The following is a 27,187-nucleotide window of genomic DNA, read 5'->3' as shown; positions in this document are numbered from 1 at the left end:
GAGAGAGTGTTGGGTCATCCTTCAGGATAGATTGTAGATCCTTAAAAATGCGTTGGAGGGGTTTTAGTTGGGGGCTGAAGGTGACGGCTAGTGGTGTTCTGTTATTTTCCTTGTTAGGCCTGTCCTGTAGTAGGTGACTTCTGGGAACTCTTCTGGCTCTATCAATCTGTTTCTTCACTTCCGCAGGTGGGTATTGTAGTTGTAAAAATGCTTGATAGAGATCTTGTAGGTGTTTGTCTCTGTCTGAGGAGTTGGAGCAAATGCGGTTGTATCGCAGAGCTTGGCTGTAGACAATGGATCGTGTGGTGTGATCAGGGTGAAAGCTGGAGGCATGTAGGCAGGAATAGCGGTCAGTAGGTTTCCGGTATAGGGTGGTGTTTATGTGACCATCGTTTATTAGCACTGTAGTGTCCAGGAAGTAGATCTCTTGTGTGGACTGGACCAGGCTGAGGTTGATGGTGGGATGGAAATATGCATTCAATGTGCAGCGGCAGTCAAAAAAAACCTAACATAACGTTGGGAATCTTTAGAAAAATATCATATTGCCACTATTTAAATCCATGGTATGCCCACACCTTGAATACTGTGTGCAGATCTGATCATCCCATCTCAAAAAAGATATATTGGAATTGGAAGAGGTATGGAAACGGGCAACAGCTTCCATTTGAGGAGAGATTGATAAGACTGGGACTTTTCAGCTTGGTAAAGAGATGACTAAGGGGGGATATGATATAGATATAGACCCAGAGGTCTATAAAATCATGATGGGTGTGGAGAAGGTGAATAAGGAAGTGTTATTTATTCCTTCACATAACACAAGAACTACGGGCCACCAAATGAAATTAATGGGCAGCAGGTTTGAAATGAACAGAAGGAAGTACTTCTTCACACAACGCACAATCAACCTGTAGAACTCTTTGTCAGAGGATGTTGTGAAAGCCAAAACTATAACAAGGTTCATAAAATAACTTGATAAGTTCATGGAGGATAGGTCCATCAATGGCTATTAGCCAGGACGGGCAGGGATGGTGTCCCTAGCCTCTCTTTGCCAGAAGCTGGAAAATGGGCAACAGGGAATGGATCACTTGATGATTACCTGTTCTGTTCAATCTCTCTGGGACACCTGGCATTGGCAAGACAGGATACTGAGCTAGAGGGACCATTGGTCTGACCCAGTATGGCCATTCTTATGTTTTCTAATCCTTTAATCAATCTTGTGGCTCTTCTCTGAACCCTCTCCAATTTTTCAGCATCCTTCTTGAATTGTGGTCACCAGAACTGCACACAGCATTCCAGCAGCAGTTGCACCAGTGCCCAATACAGAGTTAAAATAACCTCTCTGCTCTTACTTGAAATTCCATTGTTTATGCACCCAAAGATTGCATGAGCCCTTTTAGCCATAGCATCACATTAGAAGTTCATGTGTAGCTGATTATCCACCAAAACCCCCACATTTTTTCAGAGTCACAGCTTCCCAGGATAGAGACCACCATCCTGTAAGTATGAACTATGTGCTTTGTTCCTAGATGTATACATTTACACAGCTATATGTTGGTGCCAAGGAATATAGGTACCCAGGAAACAGAAGAGGTGAGAAAAGCTGAAAATTTCTGCTAGTTGCTTTTCCTAATATGCTACCCCTTTCTGACCATTTAGCATGTACATTACATTAGATTTACATGACCAGTGAGTGTCCAATTGGTACAAGCTGCCTGTTTTAATGATTTATACCACCTATCTAACCAGCGTACATCCAGTGTGTAATTGGCACCACCACTGTTTGTGTCACTGCTGAACTGAATCCTGATGTGTAACTTATACCTCCATTTACATCACTGCAGAATTTGGATCCTCTAAATTACAGAGATACCAGAGAAAAGATCAGTATGCATGATAGCAAGGTGAATGCTCAACTAAATCTGCAAGTTAAAATCTTATAAGAAAACAAGGAAACATTCCTTTATGCTCACTGAGGTCCAAGTCAACAAGTAGAATTTATGTGGGTCATTATTCAGCAAAATTGTATTAGCCACTCTTTCTTGTGTTCTATCATCTACAATTAATAATGATATAAGAGAGAAGTGCCATATCTAATCTTTCAGTTTTAAAACTAAGTCAAGCAGAAGAGAAAAATCTACCCTTTTAAAAAACCGTATTACAATAAAAACACTTTGCATGACACAAATGTTCATTGTGACATTGTGCGCTTCAAAGTTCTCTATGTCAAAGGAGCAGCAGATTCCCCATGTGACACTGAGGTTGTCATACTTAATTTGAGTTGTGAGTGAAAAAGATACACACTCAGATCCAGCACTCCCTGAGACCAATGGGAATCGAATGGGACCCTTTGTGACTTGTGGCTCTATTAATCTTTACTGCCATAAGCTGAATTAATTTTTGCATTTTTATTTTAGAAATAAATAGGTAGGTTTTTGGGGTTTGGGGATTGTTGTGTGTTTGGGGTTTCTTTTGGTAATTGTATGCCAACTACTCTCAAAACCAACCAAGAAAATTCAAGTTTCTCAACTCATTCCAGCTTCATAAATAAAAAGAGAAGAGTATTAATAATTCCCTTACCCCACACAGATGTGTGTATGAAAGGAACACCCTCCCTTTATTTATGAGTGAAATGGGTGATGAGTCCCTAAACTTTATTTTGCTTTAACATGGAGTTATGGGATGGGACAGGTTGAGAACCACTGACTTTAATAGATGATTAAGCCATAAGAAAAGGAAATAGCTCCATGACTTAAAAGACAAGGCCAGGCTCATCATTTTAAAGTGAGGTTCTCCTCCAAAAAGTGTTTGTCAAAAAGGCAACTTACCCATTAGTTCTTTTCCTGTGAATCAGATTGGTTCACATTAGTGGCTGGAGTAAGTTGACTGTTTTTCTCAGTACTCCAGTGCCAAACAGCTCTGGAGAGTGAGCTTGATTTTTTGGGTCTGACATAATCAAGAGCATCATTAACTAAGTTCCAGAGGCAAGATCAAGTGCTGGGCTAGACTGTGTTTGGTTCTTCTGACACAGCACAAGGCGGTGGTGCTGGATGGTAAAAGGGGGAAGGCTCCTAAACCCTTTCCATCTGCACAGAAGCCACCACAATGTGGCTGAGGAATGGAGTCACTTCTTCCTGCTAGCTCAGATTCCTGAGGCTGGGGCTATGGTACAGGCCTGTCTTTTCACCAGCCAGGAGAGCTGCCAAGCATGGAAGTGAAGAGTACATATTGCACTGATCAAATGATGGCTGAAAGCACTATCCAGCCCAGAGCCCAACCCAGAGAGAGCCCTGCTTGACTTGGAGCTCCTACTGTGAATTTGCAGGGCTGACATGTAGAACAATCATCCTTTTCCTTGTAAATGGAGAAAACTTAAAGCCACCGAGACACAATATACATGTAGCTCCACAATGCCATTTTTAATGTCCCATTGCAGAGGTGAAAAAAAACATGCTTTAAGGGGAGCATATAAGCTAGTGAGCTGGGCTTGGTTGCAGAATTCTCCAGGGTGCTGAGCCATTCTTTTTAGATAATAAATCAGAAGAACTGTCCCAGATTGAGGTGTCAGTAGAAGAGGTTATGGAACAAATTGATAAATTAAACAGTAATAAGTCACCAGGATCAGATGATATTCACCCAAAAGTTCTGAGGGAGCTCAAATATAAAATTGCAGAACTAGTGACTGTGGTATATAACCTATTGCTTAAAGCAGCCCTTCTATCGACTGGAGGATACCTAATATGACACACATTTTAAAAAAGACTCCAGAGGCAATTCTGGCAATTACAGGCCGGTAAGCCTAACTTCAGCACCGGGCAATTTGGTTGAAACTATAGTAAAGAACAGAATTATCAGACACAGATGAACACAACATGTTGGGGAAGAGTCAACATGGGTTCTGTAAAGGGAAATCATACCTCATCAATCGATTAGAATTCTCTGAGGGTGTGGACAAGGGTGATTCAGTTTATATAATGGACTTGGACTTTCAGAAAACCTTTGACAAGGTCCCATAACAAAGGATCTTAAGCAAAGTAAGTGGTCATGGGATAAGAGGGAAAGTCCTTTTATGGATCAGTAACTAATTAAAAGATAGGAAAGAAAGGGTAGAAATAAATGGTCAATTTTCACAATGGCGGATAGCAGATAGTGGGGTCCTTCAAGGATCTGTATTGGAACCTGTGCTACTCCTATGGGTTAACAGCGTAACACTGTTGCAAAAAACCCAAACATCATTCTGGGATATATCAGCAGGAGCATAGTAAGCAAGCAAAACACAAGAAGTAATTCTTCCACTCTATTCCACGATAAGGGCTCAACTTGATACTTTGTTTCAGAGTAGCAGCCGTGTTAGTCTGTGTCCACAAAAAGAAAAGGAGTACTTGTGGCACCTTAAAGACTAACAAATTTATTTGAACATAAGCTTTTGTGGGCTACAGCCCACTTCATTGGATGCATGCAATGGAAAATACAATAGGAAGATATATATATACACAGAGAACATGAAACAATGGGTGTTACCATACACACTATAACGAGAGTGATCAGTTAAGGTAAGCTACTACCAGCAGGAGAAAAACCCTTTTGTAGTGATAATCAAGATAAGCCATTTCCAGCAGTTGACAAGAACGTGTGAAGAACAGTAGGGGGAAAAATAAACATGGGGAAATAGTTTTACTTTGTGTAATGACACATCCACTCCCAGTCTTTATTCAAGCCTAATGTAATCGTGTCCAGTTTGCAAATTAATTCCAATTCAGCAGTCTCTCGTTAGAGTCTGTTTTTGAAGTTTTTTTGTTGTCATATTGTGACTTTTAGGTCTGTAATCAAGTGGCCAGAGAGATTTGAAGTGTTCTCCGACTGATTTTTGAATGTTATAATTCTTGAAGTCTGATTTCCCCCCCCTACTGTTCCTCACACGTTCTTGTCAACTGCTGGAAATGGCCCATCTTGATTATCACTACAAAAGGTTTTTTGTTTTTTTTCCCCCTCTCCTGCTGGTAATAGCTCACCTTAACTGATCACTCTCATAATAGTTCGTATGTTTCTTGTTCTCTGTGTATATATATATATATATATATATATATATATATATATATCTTCCTACTGTATTTTCCACTGCATGCATCCAATGAAGTGGGTTTTACTGGGTTTTACCACAAAAGCTTATGCTCAAATAAATTTGTTAGTCTCTAAGGTGCCACAAGCAAAAATATCTTTTTGATATTTTGTGTAATTTAGGGCACCACATTTCCAGAAAGATGTGGACAAATTGGAGAAAGTCCAGAGAAGAGCAACAAAAATGATTAAAGGTCTAGAAAACATGACCTATAAGGGAAGATTGAAAAAATGGGGTTTGTTTAGTCTAGAGAAGAGACAGATAATTTTCAAGTATCTAAAAGTTTGTTACAAGATGAAAAACTGTTCTCGTTAACCTCTGAGGATAGGACAAGAAGCAATAGACTTAAATTGCAGCAAGGGACATTTAGGTTGGACGTTAGGAAAAACTTCCTAACTGTCAGGGTAGTTAAGCACTGGAACAAATTGCCTAGGGAGGTTGTGAAACCCCCATCATCGGAGGTTTTTAAGAAGAGGTTAGACAAATACCTGTCAGGAATGGTCTAGTTATTACTTAGTCCTGGTTTGAGCTCAGGAGACTGGACTAGATGACCTCTCGCCTTCTCTTCCAGTCCTACACTTCTATGATTCTAAGATTCTATTCAACACATTCCTAAATGATCTGGAAATGGGGTAAGTGCTGAGGTGGCAAAATTTGCAGATGACACAAAATTATTCAAGATAGCTAAGTCCAGAGTGGACTGCAAAGAGTTACAAAGGGCTGGGCTCTCACAAAACTGGGTGACCAGGCAAGAAAATAGTAGATGAAATTCAACATTGATAAGTGCAAAGTAACGTGCATGGAAAACATGATCCCAACTGTAAGTACAAAATGGTGGGATCAAATTACCCCTTACCACTCTAGAAAGAGATCATGGAGCCACCGTGGATAGTTCTCTGAAAACAGCTGCTCAGTGTGCAGCAGCAGTCAAAGCTAAAAGAGTTTTAGGAATCATTAGGAAAGGGATAGATAATAAGACAGAAAATATCATAATATCACTATATAAATCCATGGTACACCCACACCTGGAATACTACGTGCAGTTCTGGTCATCCCATCTCAAAACATATTTGTTAGAATTGGAAATCGTACAGAGAAGGGCAACAAAAATTATTAGACGTATGCAACACCTACCATATTAGGGGAGATTAGAGAGATTGGGACTGTTCAGGTTGGAGAAGAGACAAATAGGGAGGGATATGATAGAGGTCTATAAAATCATCAATGGGATGGAGAAAGTGAATGAGGAAGGGTTATTTAACCCTTCACATAACACTAGAACCTGGGGTTATCCAATGAAATGAACAGGGAGCAGGTTTAGAACAAATATAAGGAAGTACTTCTTCACACAACGCACAGTCAATCTGTTGAACTTGTTGCCCGGGGAGGTTGTGAAGGCCAAAAGTATAACTAGATTAAAAAATAACTAGATAAGTTAATGGAGAATAGGTCCATCAATGGGTATTAACCAAAATAGTAAGGAATGCAACCCCCTACTCCAAAAGCCTCTGACTGCCAGAACCTGAGACTGGATGACAGGGGATGGATAACTCAATAATTGTCCTGTTCTGTTGACTCCCTCTGAAGCATCAGGTACCAGCCACTGACAGAAGATACTGGGCTAGATGGAACATTGGTCTGACCCAATATGGCCATTCTTATTTTCTTATGTTTCATACCAGTGATTCCCAAACTCTATCACAGCTGGGGCTGTCTGAAACTCAGCAATTTTGGTTGGCATGGGCTCTTTAAGGTTTCAGTTTTCATCTAGGTGCATATACTTTGCTTTGCCCATTCAGTGCAGAGGGGAGCTGAATCCTTACGTGGTACCTTGTCCTCTCTCCTCACCACAACTGCTGGGAGGGTGTGATTGGCGGTGGTGGGGAGTCAGAGACAGTTGCTTTTTGTTGCATGTTCCCCTTGAACTCCAATGGGACTTACACTACTTAATGCTGTTCTAAACAGCAGCAAACTCTCCCTTGGGTCTTTTAAACATCATTCATATGTGGAGGGGGGCTAGATGGAGCAGGAATAAATATCTTGAAACGGAGGTGGATGACAGGAAGGGTATAGTGGCTGAAACCAGATCATGTAAGGCCAGTAATTCATAGATTTGTCCCCTGTATATTCCAGCCTCTGCAGCTGAGCTTTGCCCCTCTCTCCCCAGGTCCATTTCACAGCAGGCCCCATCTCTCCAAGGCGATACTGCCATGCAGTGGGAGCAGCCAAAGAATTGGAGATCTTTGTGTTTTAAGGCACAAGGGAGATGATCTGAGCTCTGGATTTGCAAATCTTAAGAAAAAAATTAAGAACACCTTGGGCCAGATTCATCCCTGGACTTGTATGAGCTTCCCATGGAAGAATCTGGCACCTCTTCAGAGACATCATCAACTTCAGCTGGAGAAGTACCTGAGGTGTGCTGATTATTTTCTCCTGGTATTCTGCCATGTCTTTTAGCATGCACTGCTATGAAGTGACTCATGAGAAGGGGTTTTTGAATGGAGCCCCAGTCATTTTGGCACAGATTCTATGTATGGTCATGGGGAAATCATCCACTTTTCTGCTTATGTGGTCAAGGCACAACCTCAAGTATGGCACGTTCCACACAGTTCCAATATTATCCTTGTAGGAGTGGCCAAGAAATAAACACAAGAAGGCAAGTGAATACTATACACAGAGTCTTCAGGAAGTCATTTCCCCTCACCGTGCAGACACTGGTCTCGAAAACTAGGCACAGAGTTTGTTTTCAGAAATAGATTTTAATAGTGGCAATATAGACATGCATATTTTAATGATGCATTTCAGTATTTAGCGGTGTAACAGTGCTGAAAGAGACCTATTAGGAACAGACAATGCCCATACTGTAGCATTCTAGTCAAGGATTATCTTATATTAAGCTAATCATAGACCTTACCCAAAAGATCATAACATTTAGAATGTTTCATTGTCTCCTACCTCGGTCCCACTGTTTGTACAATTCCTACCTCTTCTCTGTTCCTTTATGTGTCTTCTCCTCCAGAGGAGTGGAACCATCTCCTCCAAAGCTTCTCACCTCTGTAATAGCCTTCCTGCATTTTTCACTTCATTGGTCCCTTGTCTGATTCAGATTTGATTGGAGAAACAAAGCTGTTCCCCCTTAATTCCTCTCTCCATCTGTTTCTGTGCATTTTATCTCAGTAACTTTTATTTAATTTTGGGATACGGGGTCTGATCCTCCTGTAAGCAAGAGTTCTCAGGATTGTGTCCTTAAGTTGTGCTGTACTGGACTGCATTTCTCATAGGCTTTCATCCCTGTACCACTAAAATCAATGGGTGCTTTGCCATTGACTTCAGTAAGTGGAGGACCAAGTCCATGCAACATATATTGCAATACATCCTGTGACTGTATTTTTAATGTAAAAGGTACTTTTCATTTAATGTAAATGATAGGGCTTCAATATCCAATGAGTACACTCTTTCTTAATCTGTGCCATGCAAAAAGCTTTTTCATTTACTGTGCATTTAGTTCATGGGCATAAAATGAAGTGGGACAGTTAAAATGGGCAAATGTAGTATCTGATGATTTAGCATATTTTATTTACATTATTTTAAGACTATTAGATGTAATATTGTCTGCTTCTGTCATTCTCTCTGTAACATGTTTGAAGATACAAGGAATAAATAGAACCCAGGGTGAGCAAATAAATGAGAACAGAACTGGCAGAACATCAACTCGGCTTTATTTGACTGAAAGAGAGATGTGTTACATGGCCTGTTTGTTTAAATTATGCCAAAAGCTGAGATACACCAGGTGTTGGAGAACATGGAATAGAGCCCTTAAAGTGTTCTAAGAAATCCAAGTCTGTGGCTAGCCAAAAAAATACAGCCAGCAGATTTACTTCGGTGAGTTGAACAAAAATTTAAGAGTGTATCATACACTTTTTCTTTATTTTTTAAATGTACTAACCCCCACAACGGTCTTATAGTCAATAGCAGCAAGTCAACATCTCTATACCTTTCTGTTACTGTAGCTGTAGTACATGTAACTGTATCAGATTATTCTAAATCCTGTATTACTCATGAATGATTATTTAATGCTGTAATGCTATTAGACAATTCCGTAACAATAGATGGAAACCAGCAGATCTTACTCTGGCAAAACTTCCATTGAATCAAATTACAGAGGAATTCGGCCCTGCCCCTTCCTGCCCCTACATGCCTCCTCCCCACCACAATCAAGGCCAGAAATGGGTAGAGTGGGTCACATAAAGCTCCGTGAATTGTCAGCTCTTTATTTAGAACTCGCTTATAGGTACCCCCAGTGCCATGAAGAAAACTTAGCAAGCTCTAGCTCAAAGCTTTAGTTAAAGATTCATTTATGTCAACCAAAACAACAAATGATTCAGCAGGTAACAACTTTTACTCACAAGCACCCTGAGCCAGATTCACACCAGCGACCTAGAGCCAAAAGACTCTCACTTTTTAATGATATGATCTGTTATCAGTCCTTGTCTGCCAACAAAATAAAGGGTAATACATGAGGCATCTCTATGGGGGGGGGTAGTCAATAGGTGGACCGTGGGCCAAATCCAGATTAGCAGACGCTTTTGAACAGACCTCAAAAACTTTTTATTTATTTTTTATTAGTATTTTTTCTGAAGTCTGACTGTTTCTACTTCTACTCTACAGAACATCTGAAAGATGTGTCCTAGTTCAAAGAGGAATTAATTCAAGAAGTCCTGTGTTATACAGGAGGTCAGTCTAGATTACCACAGTGTCACATCTGACCTCATATGAATAATGAACTGCACCAAGCTTTTTATTTGTTTTAGTGATTTTTTTTTCTGGGCCACTGTGTATATCTATATTTCAGTGTAAGCCCGGGCTCAGACTCTATCTTGATTCCAAAGCCCACTTCCATCTACACACAAATCTCCCAGACACTGGCTCAGGACCCCAGAAAGGTGGAGTGTTTGAACCCTAGTTGTTCCAGAGGGGGGCCTGGCCAAATTGTATGCAGCAGGCTACAATCCCTCCAGAATGCGGCTATTACTCACCCAGGGATTCTGCCATTACAGGGGAAAGGAAGAGGTCAAGGCAGGGGGACCCAGGCCCAGCCACTCCACCAGGTCCCAACCCAGGGCCCTACCATGTTGTCAAGGTGTCCAGGCCAGTTAATGACCTATCCCAAGTTAGACTTTCCCTTGGGTCACTTCCTGCCAGACTTGCACACCTCTGTTTGGGAGTGTGTGTGTGTGTGGGGGTGTCATTGTCTCTGTTACCCCAAAGTAAAAAAAAGTGTAAGTAAATCGAGATCCCCGCTGCTGGAGCAGCCTTACCAAAGCTGTAGTCACTCCTAGCACAGCTCCTAGCACCAGGTTTGCTTCCTGGTGCAGCCTTCAACTCCTTCCCCCACTTCTTCCTGGGCTGCCAGTGTCCTTTCAAACTATTCCTTCATCATTAGCACCTGTTGAATGGTGGGGCTTCCCTTCCCTAGTATTGCTCTATTCCTTTCCCTGGTTTAGTGTGGGATCTGTGACCCCATCACAACGTGTAAGTCCATTGATTTCTATGCTGTTAAGTCAGTGTAAAAATAGAGTAACAGTGAGGAATCAACCTGATCCACTGACTGATCATACTGCTCAGCAGCTAGATGAACAAGAAAAGCAAAAGAGGATGATAGGAGGTGATGTTCCAGCTGTGCTGTCGTGGGAGGATCACACAATTTAACAGACAAGCTGTTACTGGTGACAAAACACATGTTTCACAGGGAAGAGATTATGTGAAATGTCAGGGATATATAAGATCTTTTAAAAAGCCCTGTAATGGCCTAAAAATAGCCTCTAGTCTGAATTTTTAGGCAATCCTTCAAAGCTACATTGGTCTTGAAACCTGCGTTTCTACATCTTTGTAGAATAAAGTTTGCTAAGTTTGGGTTACACAGTCACCAAGATTTGTTGCTTTGGGACTTGGGACAAAAAACTAATTTTATGAGGGTGTAAGCTTCTGCTTATAGCTGTGAGGCATAATATCAAATGAGCTGATTAGCGGTGCTTGAGCCACATGTTTGCATTGGTTACAAGAATCATTTTCATAATTCCTCAAATGACTGGCGTGAAAAGCAAGCCAGAGTCCATTAGGCCCTCCGCTCACCCAAGTTACTCAAAAAATTGGCCCTGTGTACATTTTGAAGTTACATTCACATTAGCCAGCTGTATGGCTAAGAAAATTTAAACCAAGAGAAGGCTGTTGCTTCACTCTAAATATGTGCCATAGGCCATATAGTGTGTCATGTCACTTTAACACACATGGCTCAAACATGAGAAAAAACGTGCATGATTAAGTAAGACCAGCATTGTTTTTGACCTAGTTCAAACAAAGGTGCAGAAAATCGATGAGCCCCAGAGTAGCCTAAATGCTTTGTTAGCCTTTTACTACAACATCATATATTACATGCAGATAATGGCACAAATTTAATACCACTATTCATGTCAAGTGATTTCTTTGAATCTATATTTTATATTTTACAGATCTTGAACAGTAACATTTTTCTTTTAGTGCAAAGTTGCTCAAGGTTCACTGGAGACTCTTAAATTGCTGCTTTCAAAGAACTAACAATGTAAAATGACATTATGATGTATAGCACCTTTCTGAAGGCTTGAACCACTGCTGCAGCAAGCCCCTAAAGCCTCTGGGAATGAAGCAATCTCTTGAGCACTATTGTCCAACTGTCCTAACTGGATCATTTTTAATTAGTTGCAATTAATTTCAAGTGACAGCCTCCTGCAATATCAAATCAGGAAGCACGGAGAAACACACTGGAGTCTGGAAATTATCATCAGATAGCCCCTCTATTATAGAGCAGAACAAGGGTTGAGCATTACCTGGGTTAACCTACTTAGAAGTTTAATTGATTAATTTGTATTTATTGCTATAAGAAAGGTACGATACAGTGGTGCTGGGAAGATACCCATCTTTAGTTCCTGATCACGTGACATGGGTCAGGGGTATGAAAAGTTTAAGTACTCCTGTCATATGGCAGGGGTCAATGTCCACTGGCTCTAATGGTTGCTGTCACAGTCACACCAGTGGATGACTATGGAATCAATGCTGTGTATTTGGCTGTGGAAACAATGTTATAGCTACAATTTGTATACCTATATCCTCCTTATTCTGCCCTGCATGGGTTATTCCGATTGAGGGGACGGGAAAGTGGACTCACAGTTTTCTTTCAATTCTACTGCGAAGGGACAAGGTTTGTCTCCTGTGGAACTGGCTGGGGGTTTGCCCACACACCCATGAAACCTTCAGATCTGTCAAAGCAAGGACCAGCCACATGGAGGGCTTTTGCCACTGCAATACTAACCAGCATGCCTGGCCTCCAGTGTCCTGAGCCAGCATACCCCCTACAGCAGCTACGCTATCAGGGACTTCCCTGATTGCAGCTCCCCTGGAATCAGTAGCTTGTACTGGCTTGCATTGGCTTGTGGGTGGAGAAGAAACTACCAGAGGGTTGCTGGCCCTACTACTTTTAAGCTGTGGAATCAGAAGGCTACAGAGCTCCCGAAGTCTTCTATAGTATTAGGGGTAAGGAGAAGCATGCCAGTGACACCTTCCTTTCTGAGTCTACTTGTCGGTGGCAGGGCAGCATCCCCCACCTAGCGGTTAGCACTCCAGCTCTGCCTAATGGGCACAGTTCTTGGCAGCAACCCTGCCTAGTGGGTTCAGGACATGAGTGGTAGCGCTGTCTAATGGGCACAGCTCTTGATGGCAACCCCACCTAGTGGGTCCAGTTGATAAGCAGTAGCACTGTCTAATGGGTACAGTTCTGGATGGCGAAAACCAGGCCCTCCGACTCTACCGGGTTCTGACCCAAGCGGCTGGGAGGCTGGTTTGGCTTCCCTCCCCTGGTGGTACCTTGTGTCAGCTTCAAGTCAGCTTCCCTGGATCACTTCCTACCTCTTTCTGCATCCCCACCATCCATCCCTGGTGAGCGCTGCATTCTGGGCTTCCTGCCCTAGTCCCAGCCTCTGGGTGCTGCTGCTCCCCTGTTTCCTGGCTTGCTGCAGGATGGGGTCAACTCCTTCCCTGGAGCTCCCAGAGTACATCCTTCTTTGTGACCTGCCAGTCCCGACTCAACTGTCTGGCTGCCTTTTAAAAACCCCTCCAACCCAAGCATGTTTGGCACAGGCAGAGGGGTGGGGCCTCCTGAGCCCACAGTTACTCCTTAACCCCCTCCTGTCTAGTGAGGAGTTTATACATCCCGTTACACTCCCTAGTCAGGATCAATGGGCACAGACTTCTCTCTGTGCACAGGAACCATAGATACATATTAGATATATCACACCATTATAGTCACTGAATTCTGAACACTGCATTATGATACAACTTACTGAAGTTTTTGCAGATATTGTTCAGACAGTGTATATTACAAATTAAAATGCTAAATCATCTTGATACTATTATGCAAAACAATTGATGGGGCCAGATTTTCAAAATAGGTCAGCACCCAGCAGCTCCCATTGTGACACCTCTGGCCATATTTTCGAGAGGTCAACATCCAAAATACACCCAACGTGCTGAGCCCTGGAAAAATCCTGAGCACTTATTTTGGTGCTTAAATGAGAGGTGAGCTGGTTTGAAAATCTGCCCCATAATGCACAAACCCCAAATGACAACAAAATAGTCCTTTCTAATTCAACCTTTAAATAAATTTTGTAAAGTAAATTTAGCACTAATGAAAGAACCTAGATTGACACCCTTGGAGACTGAGATCTTGACTTACCCACACAACAGATACAATACCAGAAAAAGCAGTGCCAAATTCCCTATGTGTCAATGTGCCTTGACCCTGACCAGTAGGAGCAAGTCCTTTGGGATTAAAGGATAGTTTATCTCGTGTGTTTAGTCAGTCCTTAGCCTTTGTGTGGAGACTGTCTGCAAGACATCAATTAGTGCCAGTCATGACTGGGAGATATTCCTTCCCATCCCCCTCATGCACTGACAGATGAACCAAAACCACTAACTTATTTCACACAGCTGAATCAGTGACCTAGAAGTGAAAGGCTCTGTAGCCTAGCCCCTGATATTATATAAATTAAATCCTCTGATATTTTGCATACTTTCCACTCAGTATATTTTTGCATTTCAATAATGCAGATGACTGTGCTAGTGACACTGAGAACTATTCTGAAATAATTAAAATACTTGAGTCCCCATGCATGGTGAGTTACTGTTTTGAGCAAGGTGCAGATACATTAGCATTTATATTTTCACCGTCCATTGCCAAAAGATGTAGAAAAAGGACCTTACCTGTCAAATTCTCAAAAATAAGTGTGTTCCCTGTTAAACTATAGCTCTGTCATCAAATTACATTTCTACATTAGGAAGATTTGGCTAGTGTTATGAAGTGTCAGTGAATCTACTATTTATCAAAGGGTTTCTTGCTGGCAAATGGTACAATTAAGGATATCTTTAGATTTCCATTAAAACTTGCTTGTTTTCACATCCTGTAACTTTCTAAAAATTGTTCCTTTACAAAATTGCTCTCAGATGAATTTTTCCATGTTTGATCACAGTGCAAAAGTGAAATTTTCTGAAGAGTTTGAATAAAATCAGTTCATCCATGCTATGGAACCTATCTTATGTTACAATCCAAGGGACCAGCATAAATGTCACAATATTAATATTTGTTTTATTGTAACACTTACAGACCTCAACTGACATTAGGGACCCATTGTGCTAGTCAGCAGTTCTCAAACTGTGGGTCAGGACCCCAAAGTGGGTCACTACCCCATTTTAACAGAGTCGCCAGGGCTGGCTTAGACTTGCTGGACCCTGGGGCCAAAGCCGAAGCACGAGCCCCGCCACCCGGAGCCGAAGACAAAGCCAGAGAGCTTCAGCTCTGGGCTGCAGGGCTCAGGTTACAACCCCTCTGCCTGCAGCTGAAGCCCTTGGGCTTCGCCTTTGGTCCCCCAGCCTGGGATAATGGGGCTTGGGCTTTGGCTTTCGCCTCCCCACCCATGGTGGTGGGGCTCAGGTGGGCTCATCATACCTCAGGTGGGGCTTGATCATACCTCCTAGGGTCGTGTAGTAATTTTTGTTGTCAGAAAGGAGTCGCTGTGCAATGAAGTTTGAGAACCCCTGTGCTAGCTGTTGTTCATTTGCACAGGATGAGACAGTCTCTGCCCCAAAGATCTTACACTATAAGTAGACAAGACAGACAAAGAAATAAATGCACAGAAAGGTGATTTGACTTGCCTAAGGTCCGACAGCAGGCCAGTGGCAGGAATAGATTCCTGATCTCTTGACACACCCAGTCGAGTTCCATACTATTGGAACACTCTGCCTGTCATTTGCATCATAAAGGTGATTTCTAATGATAAGTTAGTGAGAACTGGACAAGACTCCTTTAAGAGCAGAATCTGGTACAGTTTTTGCTGCTCACACAGGGTTCATAGGTCTATCAATGTTTGTTTTCTTTCTAGATTTTTTTTTCTTCAGAAGGGCCAGAATCTGGCTTTAACTGTGCCAGTCTGTGAACCACCAATGCAGTCACTGATGATTAGTTACCAATAAGTTACAGGATATGTATTCATAATAATGCTTGTATAAATAATTTAGAATTTGCAAAGCTACAAATCCCTTCTTTTAGGGGTCAAAAGTACATAAAATCTCTTCTCAAGCAATATTGGATTCTCCATAATAATAGCTGTGGAATGAGGATAGGCCACAACTTGCCTGCATTTCTAAATGATTGATATTTGGGGTAAAAGTTTGTTTACATTGCTTAAATAAAAGAAATTCTAGATAATATAATTTGACCTTTGATGCTGCCCAATAATTCATTGTTTCCAAGGGGATCTATTTTTGTTTTTATAAAACCATGCCCATAAATGGTGCCTTCTCTCAACAGAGTGAGACAGTAGCTTAATTCCTCATGTTATGAATTAGGTCAGGGGCTGTGCTGATGACAGTGAGTTAGTGATTTACAATAGACTAGGCAAACTATAAAAACTGATGGTGGGGATTATGAGTTATCAAGATGTGCTGAGCTGGCACATGCTGCTGAGACTGTGATCAGCACTACCCAGAGGGAAACTACAGTGGCACAGCTGCACAAGATTCTCGTACTACTGGTTAGTACCAGACGGAGTACCAGCAAGGAAAAGACTTTAAAGCAGTTTGAAGACAGGGGATAAAAGGAGGAAATCAGGAGGAAAATGAATGACGAACAGTAATGTTTCCAGAAGCAGCAACTCATAAATCCCAATGGTCATGAGAAAACAAACTGTATATTCAGCATTTTAACAAAACCATTAGAGGAAACAACATCAAAATCAAATTGAAAGCAGCTCTGTTTCCTTATTCTGCCAGGAACTGTAAATGGCAATAATTGTTAATGGGAGGTTGCAGTTGTACAGGTGGTGGTTCCCGTTTCTCTGCAAGCATCTATGATGGATGATCTACAATGGAAGAAGGAGCGAGACACGAGGAGAACTACCTTCAGCATCTTCTGTTCTTTCATTCTGGTCACCAATTTCCTCCTTGAACTCAATTCATTCCTTGGTGTATTTTTAGAAATATGAGCCCATTGCCTAAGCCTCTGCATGCACTTGCATCAATAAAAGCAGAAAGCCAGATTGTCAGTTGGTGTAAGTCAACATAATGTCTTTGGCTACAATGGAGCTACACTGATTTACACCAGCTGAGGATCTGGCCCATACTTTCTACTTGCTCCATAATTGGTTCTAATTCAATGCATCTAATATGGGTGCTGGGATGGGGGTAAAGATAGGTTTAATGCTGGCACAGAGATTGCCCCACTGCAAGGAGCGGGCACTCGCTGAGTTTCCAAGGTTACTCAGTGTGGTGATGTTGGAGATGCCAAAACAAATAATGCTCAGTGATTTCAATGTTCAGGCAGATGCTGGCTCTTCCGGACTGACCCAAGAATTTATGGCTACTCTAGCAACTGTGGGGTTATCCTAGATGATTTCTGGCTCTATACACGTATAAGTGGCCACACACTGCATGTAGAATGGAATGGAATTGGAAGTTAGGCATGTAATGTTTGCCCTTGCAATGAACTTACCTCCTGCAATTTGAGACGGGGTGCTCCTTTCATGTCAAGGAAAAAGACCTGTTTTGGTGGTTTGCCAAGGAAGCTGACAGAACTGGACAGGGGTAAGAAAGTCACAAGTACTATGTTGCCAAATGACCACATGTGTAATCACACCACGTCATAAGAGGGAGCAGACACTACTTCAACTATAACTTTCAGAGACTTCTCTGTATCCATCAAAACTCCATTTTAAGCCAACTTGCCTTTATCCTTCCAAGAAGTCAAGCACTGCAGAGCAGAGACTGCATCATCTGAATCTGATGGCAAAGAGTGTCATCAGCATATTGAGGAGCCCTGTCCATCTTCCCAAGTGTCTCACATGCACATTGAATAGGAGAAGAGGTGACAAAATTGGATATGCAGAGCTTCATACCCTCTAGGACTTATTGGGACATGGAGGATCAGCATTAGCAAGCAGCAACCACAATCATTCTTACCGGAGACCCTAGGCAAGCCAAGAACATCTTGGAATCAATGAGCTCAAAGTCAGTGGAAAGATCAAACATCACCGGAATGTACAGCTGCCAACCAAAGGAAAAAGGACCTATCACTTCCTGCAAGTTGCTTGTCATTTTCTGCAAGGTGTAAGTGTGCTCAGCTGCTATTGACTTCTACGAAAGTTCAGGATCTTCAGCACCTTGCAGGATCGTTCTCCAAGTCTGGTCTCTATATCATGCCTAAAACCAAATGGACAGATGTCTAGAATACCAGGAGATTCCAGCTGTTGCCAGTTTTAGAGATGTATTTTTGAGAAAGGGCCTCATCTGAGGCAATCAACATGGTCTCCTCAAACAGGAAGGCTCTAACACATCAGATAATGAACCAAACCCCACTTCCTTTCTCCAGTCATGAGGGACAAGCCTCTATCTTGCAGGCTGTAGGCTACAATGACTCTAAGGTGTCTAACCTCCATACACGAGAAAGGTCAAAAGTCATCAAGAAGACATGGTACAATTGTCCCTTCTGAATAAGGCCCTGTTCACTCACAGCTGGGCAGTCCAGTCGGAACACAGTGGATTTAATCTGCAAAGTACATTGAAAATTCTCCCCAGCCAGGAAAGATAGACTAGACCTTTTAGAGGTCTGCAACCAGGGTGCTCACCTTCTTGCCAACACTGATTCTAGAGTCCAGGAACTGATTAGCAGAAGACACCCATGCAGCACCTTATCTTTTCCCATGTCACCTTCCCAACACACCTGGGCTCCATGAACCCAGAGGCCAAAGTCTATGCCTACCATGGGCCCACCATGCAGATTTTTGTTTTCATTTCAGAACAGTGCTACTACTATTAACACACTATGCTCTGTGGTGACACGTGTGGAACCCAGAAGCAGGACTAATGCTCACAAATGATCATTGTTGGCTATGAATAGATACAAGGTTACTATTCTCTGATTGAACTATGCCATGAGGGCAGAACTGCATGACTTATTTTCATTCAGATAACCCAAACAGAAAAAGTTTAGTAAATCATCCAACTTTTAGAATTTCCTGTTTTAAAAGTCATGAGTGAGTGTCAGACAGATGCTCTCTCATGTGAAACAGGCCTCCATTTTTGGTCACAATGAATGCTATAACAGGGATATGAATCCTCTAAAAATTACTGCTTTATGTTGGTAACTTGAAAGTCATTAAAATACATGGCAGGAGATAGGAATAAAACATCAGTTGCAGGGGGAGTATACAATATTTGTACAAACAAAAGCAGGGTACAAGTGGAATAAAATGCTTTGTAATAAAATTTAAAATATTTAATCTTCCCCCACCCCAAAAAAACAACATTTACAGCAGACGTTCCAGTTGGTGAGGCCAAGGGGACTGATTTTAAAATTGCACAAAGGGTGACTGACAAAATAGCGTTAAAGACTTCCAAAAAGAGGTTGACTTTTAAGGCAGACCCTGACTGGGTGACATGAGCATGAGTGAGTGTGAGTTTATATTAAATTCCATAGGTGATGCATAAGTAAGAGCTTCATTTAGAAGGTTTAAAATATGCTGATAATTTCTGATCTGACAATCTAGGTTCCTCTAAATTCTGCAGAGCTCCTTATTTGGGGATAGGGAAACCTAGTGGCTTGGCTAGGAAGATGGAGGTTTGTTCTGCCTATGGAACTTGCTATCGCAGCAGGGAAGGCACCTACTTTATATATATTACTTACACATACACACCCCTCACTGCCCTCCTCCTTCCCACTCCTCCATGCTAAAAGAACATTAGAAAGTTGGTGAAGTCAAGCACTCAAAAGTTAAGCAATGCCAGAAATAAGATGGCCTATACACTTTTCATTTGGTTCCCTTGTGTGTATGCATATAATACTTTCCCCACCCACAGGACCCCTTAATTCAGTATTTTGTTTTCTCCTAGTTCATTGTGTGGCCATAGGCACAAATTCCCAGGTCTGAAAGCAGAATTATTAATTTCCTCCTGGGCTTTTCTGTGGCACTCATCGCTATCGTTGCTGAGTGCTTCACATGAATTCATTTTCACAGTACTCCTGTGAGACAAGAGAGTGGTATTATCCCCATTTTACAGACAGGGAGCTGTGACATAGCAAGGGTGGTATTGAGAACTGGACCTTTATGTGGTTTAGTTTTCCAGATGAGAAGTCTGGTGGGTTGGCATTGCAGAAGACCATATCTTGTTATGCAGAGGCAGCTGGAACTGGTCACTCAATAAAGAGGATCTCTTTCAAGCACGTTGGGCCCAGGAGTAAATAGAAATTAAAGAAAATAACCTGAGGGGAAGAATGGAGCAACGAAAAGCTCCACCAGAGCTGATACTCCCTGGCAATATGGAAGACATCTGAAAGAGATTTAAACAGCACTTCCCTCTGTATCTGCAAGCAGTGGGTACCAGTGAAAAGGCAGACAAATTAGGTCACCTTATTTCTGACAATAGCAGGTTCTGATGCACTTGATATGTTGAACGGTTTTCAGTTAGCCCAGGCAAAGGAGGATATGAAACTATATTACAAAAATTTGAGGTACTCCTGTAAAAAAAATACCACACTCTTATAAAAATAAAACATCCGAAAAACGTGTATTTAGAGGGCCCAAAATAAATAAATAAATAAATAAAGGTGAAATTATATGAGAGTTTGTGACCGAGCTGAGGCTGAAGAGCCAATATTGCAATTTTGGGGGGCTGATAAAAGATCAGATTGTGATTGAGTTTTGTTTTGTTTTTCTGTTCCTGATCCCAGACCACTGGAAGACGCAGAGTTAACCCTTGACAAGAATTTGCCAAGTAACAGAAGTCACCCAGCCCAGAATGAAGCTTATGGAGGGTTGGACAGTGCTCTGACAGTGTAGACATGATAGAGAATCCAAGATACTACAAGAAAATGGATGTGAAGCAGAAAAGCATGTACAGCTCAAAGTAAGAGTCAAGCAAGAACAGGACATAGAGCTTTCCAGGCAGTGGTAACCAGCACGAGACAGGACGATGGCTGGCATATGGGAAAAGATACAAGAAATGCAATGCATTACGTCCTTTTGCAAGGGTTGGCAAGCATCAGCAGAGTGCACACAGCATGGACAAATACGACAACAGCAGCACCACTAGGTCAGACAAATTTTTCAAAGGAGCAATGGACACTATTGCAAGAGAAAATGGACTATCAAGCTGCAAGCAAATGGGACATTTGTTAATTTTGAGTTGGACACTGGTGCACAACGTACTGCCAGAATCATAATTATTAACACGAGAAGAAAAGCCACAAAATGCAGGGGTTACAGGGGTGAGCTTATCCCCACTGAAGGGGCATGCTTTTTTACCATTCCCATGACATGGGAATAAGAGATCAGATTGTGACTGAGTTTTGTTTTGTTTTTTTTTGTTCCTGATCCCAGACCACTGGAAGACCCAGAGTTAACCCTTGACAAGAATTTGCCCAAAGTTATAATTTCTGAAAAATTAGAGTTTGCACACGCTTACTAGCGAATGGCAGCTGCATTCTCTGAAGATTCCATCTGCACTGATCACATTCCATTTCCTCACAGCTCCCAAGTGCCAAGTGGAGTGCACATGCACCATCCCCATAGACCGTGCTCCAGTCCAGGGTGAGCAAGACTTTCCCTGCAATTGCTCCTAGTGGCTGCCAAGGGACCACTATGGCTGAGTGGAAGGGGGTCAGAAACTGGGGTGGATAGGAGCAGAGGGTGACAGAGATAGGCTAGGCGTATTTGGGCAGTGGCATTAATAATCATACAGCACAATCTCCTACAGAGCCTGGAACTGAACCCTTGAACCCTGAATCTTTGCACTCCTCTGCTACCAACAAATGTCTGTGAAACCCACTGGCAAAACGTGGGTCTCATTCCCCTCTAGTGGCCGGTCTACATAAAGGATAATTGTCCTACTACCACCACCATTTACTCCATTAGTTCAAGTGGTAGAGGTCTGAGGTATGGATTTAAATTCTGTTGATGACCCAAGGTTCGAATAATGTGATTCCACACATGGGAAATTAATTTTTATTTTAAATTAGGAAATTACATCCAAAAAAAGCTACATAAAAAGAATATTACGGTTGCAAAGTCAAGCACTCAGTTAGGAAGTGCCAGAATGAAGCTGTCTGTGCAACTCTAATTCAGTCTCATTATGTATATGAGTTATGATACAGTCTAATTACCTGGTCACATACTATTTCTTCAGAGCACAGTTTGGAGGGTGTGGTGGCAATGAATCAGGGTTGTGCAGTGGATTCAGCTGTTGTCTATAGGTCTCTTGCTTTATTTGTTGCAGAAGTTGGAAAGTGTGTCCTATTTGTAGTGCTGGGGAAGGCAGGTCTAGCCCTGCCCATAACTAAAGGCCCACCTTTCAGGTAAGGGGGAAGGAACCACTAAATCTAGGCTACAATTGATTTCTGGGGACAACAAATGAAAAACCAGGAGCAGGAGTGAGGTCAGAAGTAAAGAATCTTGGATCCAAAGCAGAGAACCCCAGACAGCACCCACTGCACCTCAAAGACATCTGTGCAGTCAGTGGACACTGCTCAGGGGAACTCTGCCCAGAGATGTGAGGGGCTGAGGGACCAGAAATAGGCCCCACAGTCACAGAGTACCCCCCCATCCCAGCTTCGTCCTCCTTGAGTGATGGATAGCCATTTTGGCCAGTTTCAGGAGGAGGTTGACAATGAGGTCCCATGACTTTGTGGAACTGTGGATGGGGTGTGCATAGATCAGGAGAAATGGGGAAAAGAGCAACAAGAACCTCAGTAAGAGGTTTTACAGGAGCCAGAAGAGGGGCTGCAACCTGATGTACCCTACATAGATGTGTGCCAGAATCTCCCTCTTGATGCAAATGGGACAGATTTTGGGGGAGTTCATGAACTGCACTAGGTACCTGCCCGTGCTCATGACCCTATGGAGGAGCTGCCAACTAATAGTGCCAGCAGATCATGAAACCAGAGTGGAGTACAAGCTGGCTCACCATTGGAAAGTGTGTAGCGAATGAAGCAGGGGATTACAGGAAGAGAAAGGATAGTCCTTTTAGTTAAGAAAGTTGAATGCCACTCTGCTGATTATGTTTTATCTCTGCCTCTGTCACAGGAGTTCCTAGGGGATGCTGAGCAAGTCACTTCCACCAATTTTTTTAAATTAGGTAATCACTAATTATGTGTTTCGTTTTCTGGGTGCCCAGTGAGAGACACCTGGGACACCAGATTTGCAGGGGTGATGGGCACTCCAGACTACCTTAAGTCAATTGAAGCTGCTCTTTGAACATATATGTTATAGTACAACTAAGTAATCTGGAAAGATCAAGGCCCAGTGGGCTGCTAGAGGACTAAATACCTTTGTAGATCTGATCCTTGGTGTCTTACATCGGACACCCAAAGTTCGCTTGCACTTTTGGCCTTTTTTTCCTCTGTACCTTAATTCCAGGTGTGAAAATAAATTCATTTACGTTTATAAATCACTCAGATACAACAGTGACAGAAACTTGCAGGAGGAAATTAATGATTTTGTATTCTGTGCTAGGTTTGGATGGGGGGGGGTAAATGAATGTGGAGGATTAAAAATATTGAATTGCTACCCACGCATTGAAAAAGGCAGGTATCCTGTGGAAAAACTGTAATGTGATCATGTAATTAAAGACTACACCATACCACACTGGCAACCCTGATTTTGGCATTTCCTAACTTTTGCAATTTAAAAAAAACTTAAAAAAATGTTACATATCCAAATATTTCTCTATATTCTGTTGCCTGAAGTAATTTGGGGGCATTAGTGGTAATACACACAACAAGCAGCCGTTGTTTCCTGAGGAACCTGAATTCCGTGTTCTGGGATGGTCACATGAATTTGGATCAAGGGTGGGAAAGCCCTAACTGGGTTTGTGTTGCTGGTAGTTTATTCAGTAAATTCTTAAAATGTGTTCTGCAGGGTTCTTGGCCTGCTTGTGGAAAGTATGCATGTGTATGTTGGCAGATCAAGTCTGGTTGACAGGTGGAATGTGTATGCTAACCAAGATGGCTGGGGATAAAATTGGTGAGTACATTATCTTGTGGCAGCTGTTTTGTGATCTTTGAGCCATAGTATCACACTGTTGTGTGATCTTTGAGCCATAGTATCACACTGTTGCGTAGCAAACTCACATAGTGGCCGCATCTGGCTACCAAGCTAGGAAGGGTTGGTGGAACAGACCACAACAGGTAAGGTCTCCCTCATCCTATTCCCCAAGCCTCTGCAATCACTGCAAAGTGGACTTTGCAGAGCACAGTGTGTGCAATTTGTTGAGGGATTGGAGTCAGCCAGAAGGGAACAGAGCTGGGAACCATGAGCATCATCACAAACCTACAGAATTTCTGTTGGAAATGTAAAGCAGAAGTGGTGAGTATTACTCTCAACACGCACTATGACCTCTACCTCCCCAGAGAGCAGAAAAGGGCACAAACATATAAATGTAGCTTCTGAGAGAGTCATGCTGTTGTGGGAAAGAGCTGTGAAGGATACACCCCCCCAGATGGATACGTGAACACTTGTCTGCCCCAAGTCTATCATTTGGCAAGCTGATAGAGGTCAGCACAAACAGAGACATTTATCCTGCAGCTTGTAACCATGTCTCATCAGATCATGGCCTTGTTAGAACTCAAGGCTATGAAGAGTTGGGTCAGGCTGGTATTTGGATGAGAGACTGCCAAGGCAGAACCAGGGAGCTACAGGAAGCTATATTTGCAATTTGCTCCATATGAGTTTTGAACAAAACATCTCATCATGGTGGTATAGCAGATCCTGGATGTGCTGTCCTGAGTCAGGTCTTAAAACTGAGGCTCAGATCTTATCTGGCCATTAAACACCCCATAGCACTTTGGAAAGGAGTAAAGAAGGTCATCTTAGAAATCTTCCATTATGGATAATTTCGTTTCGACTAAATTGCATGTGGTGTACTCCATTTCATGCCCCAAATCTGTAGCATTACTGACCCTAATACAGATGTATTATTGCATTTTGCTACAGACTTTGGGAGTTAGGTGAAGTAAAGATATGGGTGTAATAAAATTAAAAATAATTCCATTTTAAATGTCTATTCCTAGATACACAGTGTGTAAATGATAATTCTGTAAAGGATTTTGATGCTTCCAAAGGCTCTATATAATATAGATAATATATTGTCAATATAAGTTGATGTCTCCTGAGGCATACACCTAACTCTCAATACTGTGAATGACTATTCATGTTCCATGTGGGGAAGCTACAGTATAACATGCTCCACTGCAGAAATGGCATTACAGATTTTCCATAGATCTGAAAAAGTTTACTTCAAAACAAGTCTTGTGGAAAAAAGTCCATAGTCTGTATTACCCCACTGCAAGGAAAGTTCATAAGGGCCAATCCTAAGAACATTGGATTTGCTACATTTGTCTGGGCTATACTTGACCTGAAAATAGATATTTTAAATCCACCATTCAGAGAGCATCAATCCGTCAGTCTTTTCTATGCCATATTCATTACAAGATCTCACACACAATCTTATTTTGCGTGCTAGGTTTCAAATTCTCCTGGAACTTTTATAACGATCACTCTTCTCTCCCTTGCAACGCAAAAATGTGGTGTTCTACTCTGCACAAACCATCTGCTATGCCTACCACATTGTTTACAAAGGGCTGACTCACTAACATGCTTTAACACATTTTTTCCCTCAAGATTTATGAAGTTCTGTACGCTAGCTGAGAGCCTTCAGATTGTCTATCTGTCTGTCAGCACTCGGGATTTTTACAAAGGGTTTTAATGGTAACAATCATCTATCTAGCTCTTTTCAACCAGGTGGTTACCAAATAGCTATACTAACTGAGACAGAAGCCACTCCTCTCTCTCTCAACACTGAAGTGCAGCCACCAGTGGGTTAAAAACACACAAGCCTCTGTTAGTGGAAAGCAACACTGCACAACATTTCATGGAAGAGGAAATGAAGAATACAGTTGAAACTGCAGGAGAAATTTAAGTAGATTTCCAAAATTAGAATGTGCAAGGACATGAAAATTAATGCTACCTGGAACAGATCCTCAGCTGGTGTAGGTCAGCATAGTTCCTTTGTTTTCAGTGCTGATTAACACCAGGTGAGGAGCTGCCTCCCTTATTCCTGTTATTTTCATCTAATATCTCAATAGAACCTGGGCATATCCAGCAGCAAAAGTGTCCCCTTTGCCATAATGGGCTATTGGCCCAAAGAGAAGATTGCCACCTAGAGAATCACTATCACCCACTTGTAGGGTTTTCCTAGATGGGTTCCAGCCACATATTGATCCAGCCCAGTCCCGCTCAGCTTTTGATATCTTACGGCTTGTGACAACATAATTTAATTGCAATCTCAGTTTTCTGTAAATGTCACTGGCATTAATTATGTATTTGCTATACCAACTTACAAATTTCAGAGTTGCCTATTAAATTAAATGCAAGACTTCCTCCTTTTCTTCTCTCCAAAGAGAAGCAGGTAGATAAAAAATTCAATAGTTTTATCAGAGGCAAGTGAAATTTATTACATGAAAAGGACTTGAGAGGCCTGGAATTGTAGGCTCTATTTATATATGTCTTCCAGGAGCTTAACTAAAATGTTATTTTGTATCTGCCATAAAATATAAGGAAATATTGATAGCGTTTTTAAACTGAATGTCAGTGGGGGAAAATCAAAAAGGGAAAGGAGAGAATAAAACATGGAGCATCTCCCCACTTCCAGTGGAGGAAACCCACACACCCCTTTATTTTTAGAGATAAGCATTACATTGGGTTTTATGTGGTTAACTGGACTTCAGCTTGTGGTTAGGCTTAAACATTTTTTGCTCCCTTTTGTCTTATAGGGATTGTCTGTGTGACTGTAATGTCTTTTGAAGGGGCAAATTGGTGAGCACAACTATTAGCTGGGTGACATCAAAGAGCATTAATCTTTTGTTCTATAGCAAGGCCAAGATCACATTAGTGCATTTCACCCAGTCATTATTAAGACTGTAGCCCAAGGGTGTAATAAATGTTTTATGGCATGCAAACCAAGGTAATGGAATGCAAATTCCATAATACATCCATACATTTATTTTCTAATAGAGTAAATGATGATGTATTTTATCCAAGAAGAGCTGCTGAATGACAGTGCTAGTTCAGAAATTCAGAATTGGAGATAAATACAGTTCTATCTGGTTTGGGATAGCTAAGAACAGCAGGAAAAGAGTCTGTTTTGTATTTTAGCTCTTGAGAAATCATCTGGTAAATACTTTTAGGGCAAATGTTTCCATCTTGTTCTTTAAAGTAAATCTCTTTTTGGGGAGGTGACTGTAGATATCTTCCATTTTTATTTCTAATTACATTTACCTCTTTGAATACCAATGCATTATTTTACTTAAATTTGCTGCAGAAATATATGGCACCATTAATGCAAGATATTTTAATAGGTATAGGGTAAGGAATTTCTCCAGCATCACTAGAATTATGTATTATTATATTAAGAAATCTGATGTATGCTAGGAATAATTTT

Source organism: Lepidochelys kempii, chromosome 7 (genome assembly GCF_965140285.1).
Source record: "Lepidochelys kempii isolate rLepKem1 chromosome 7, rLepKem1.hap1, whole genome shotgun sequence".
NCBI classification, from domain to species: domain Eukaryota; kingdom Metazoa; phylum Chordata; order Testudines; family Cheloniidae; genus Lepidochelys; species Lepidochelys kempii.
Note: the sequence above shows the minus strand (reverse complement) of the source record.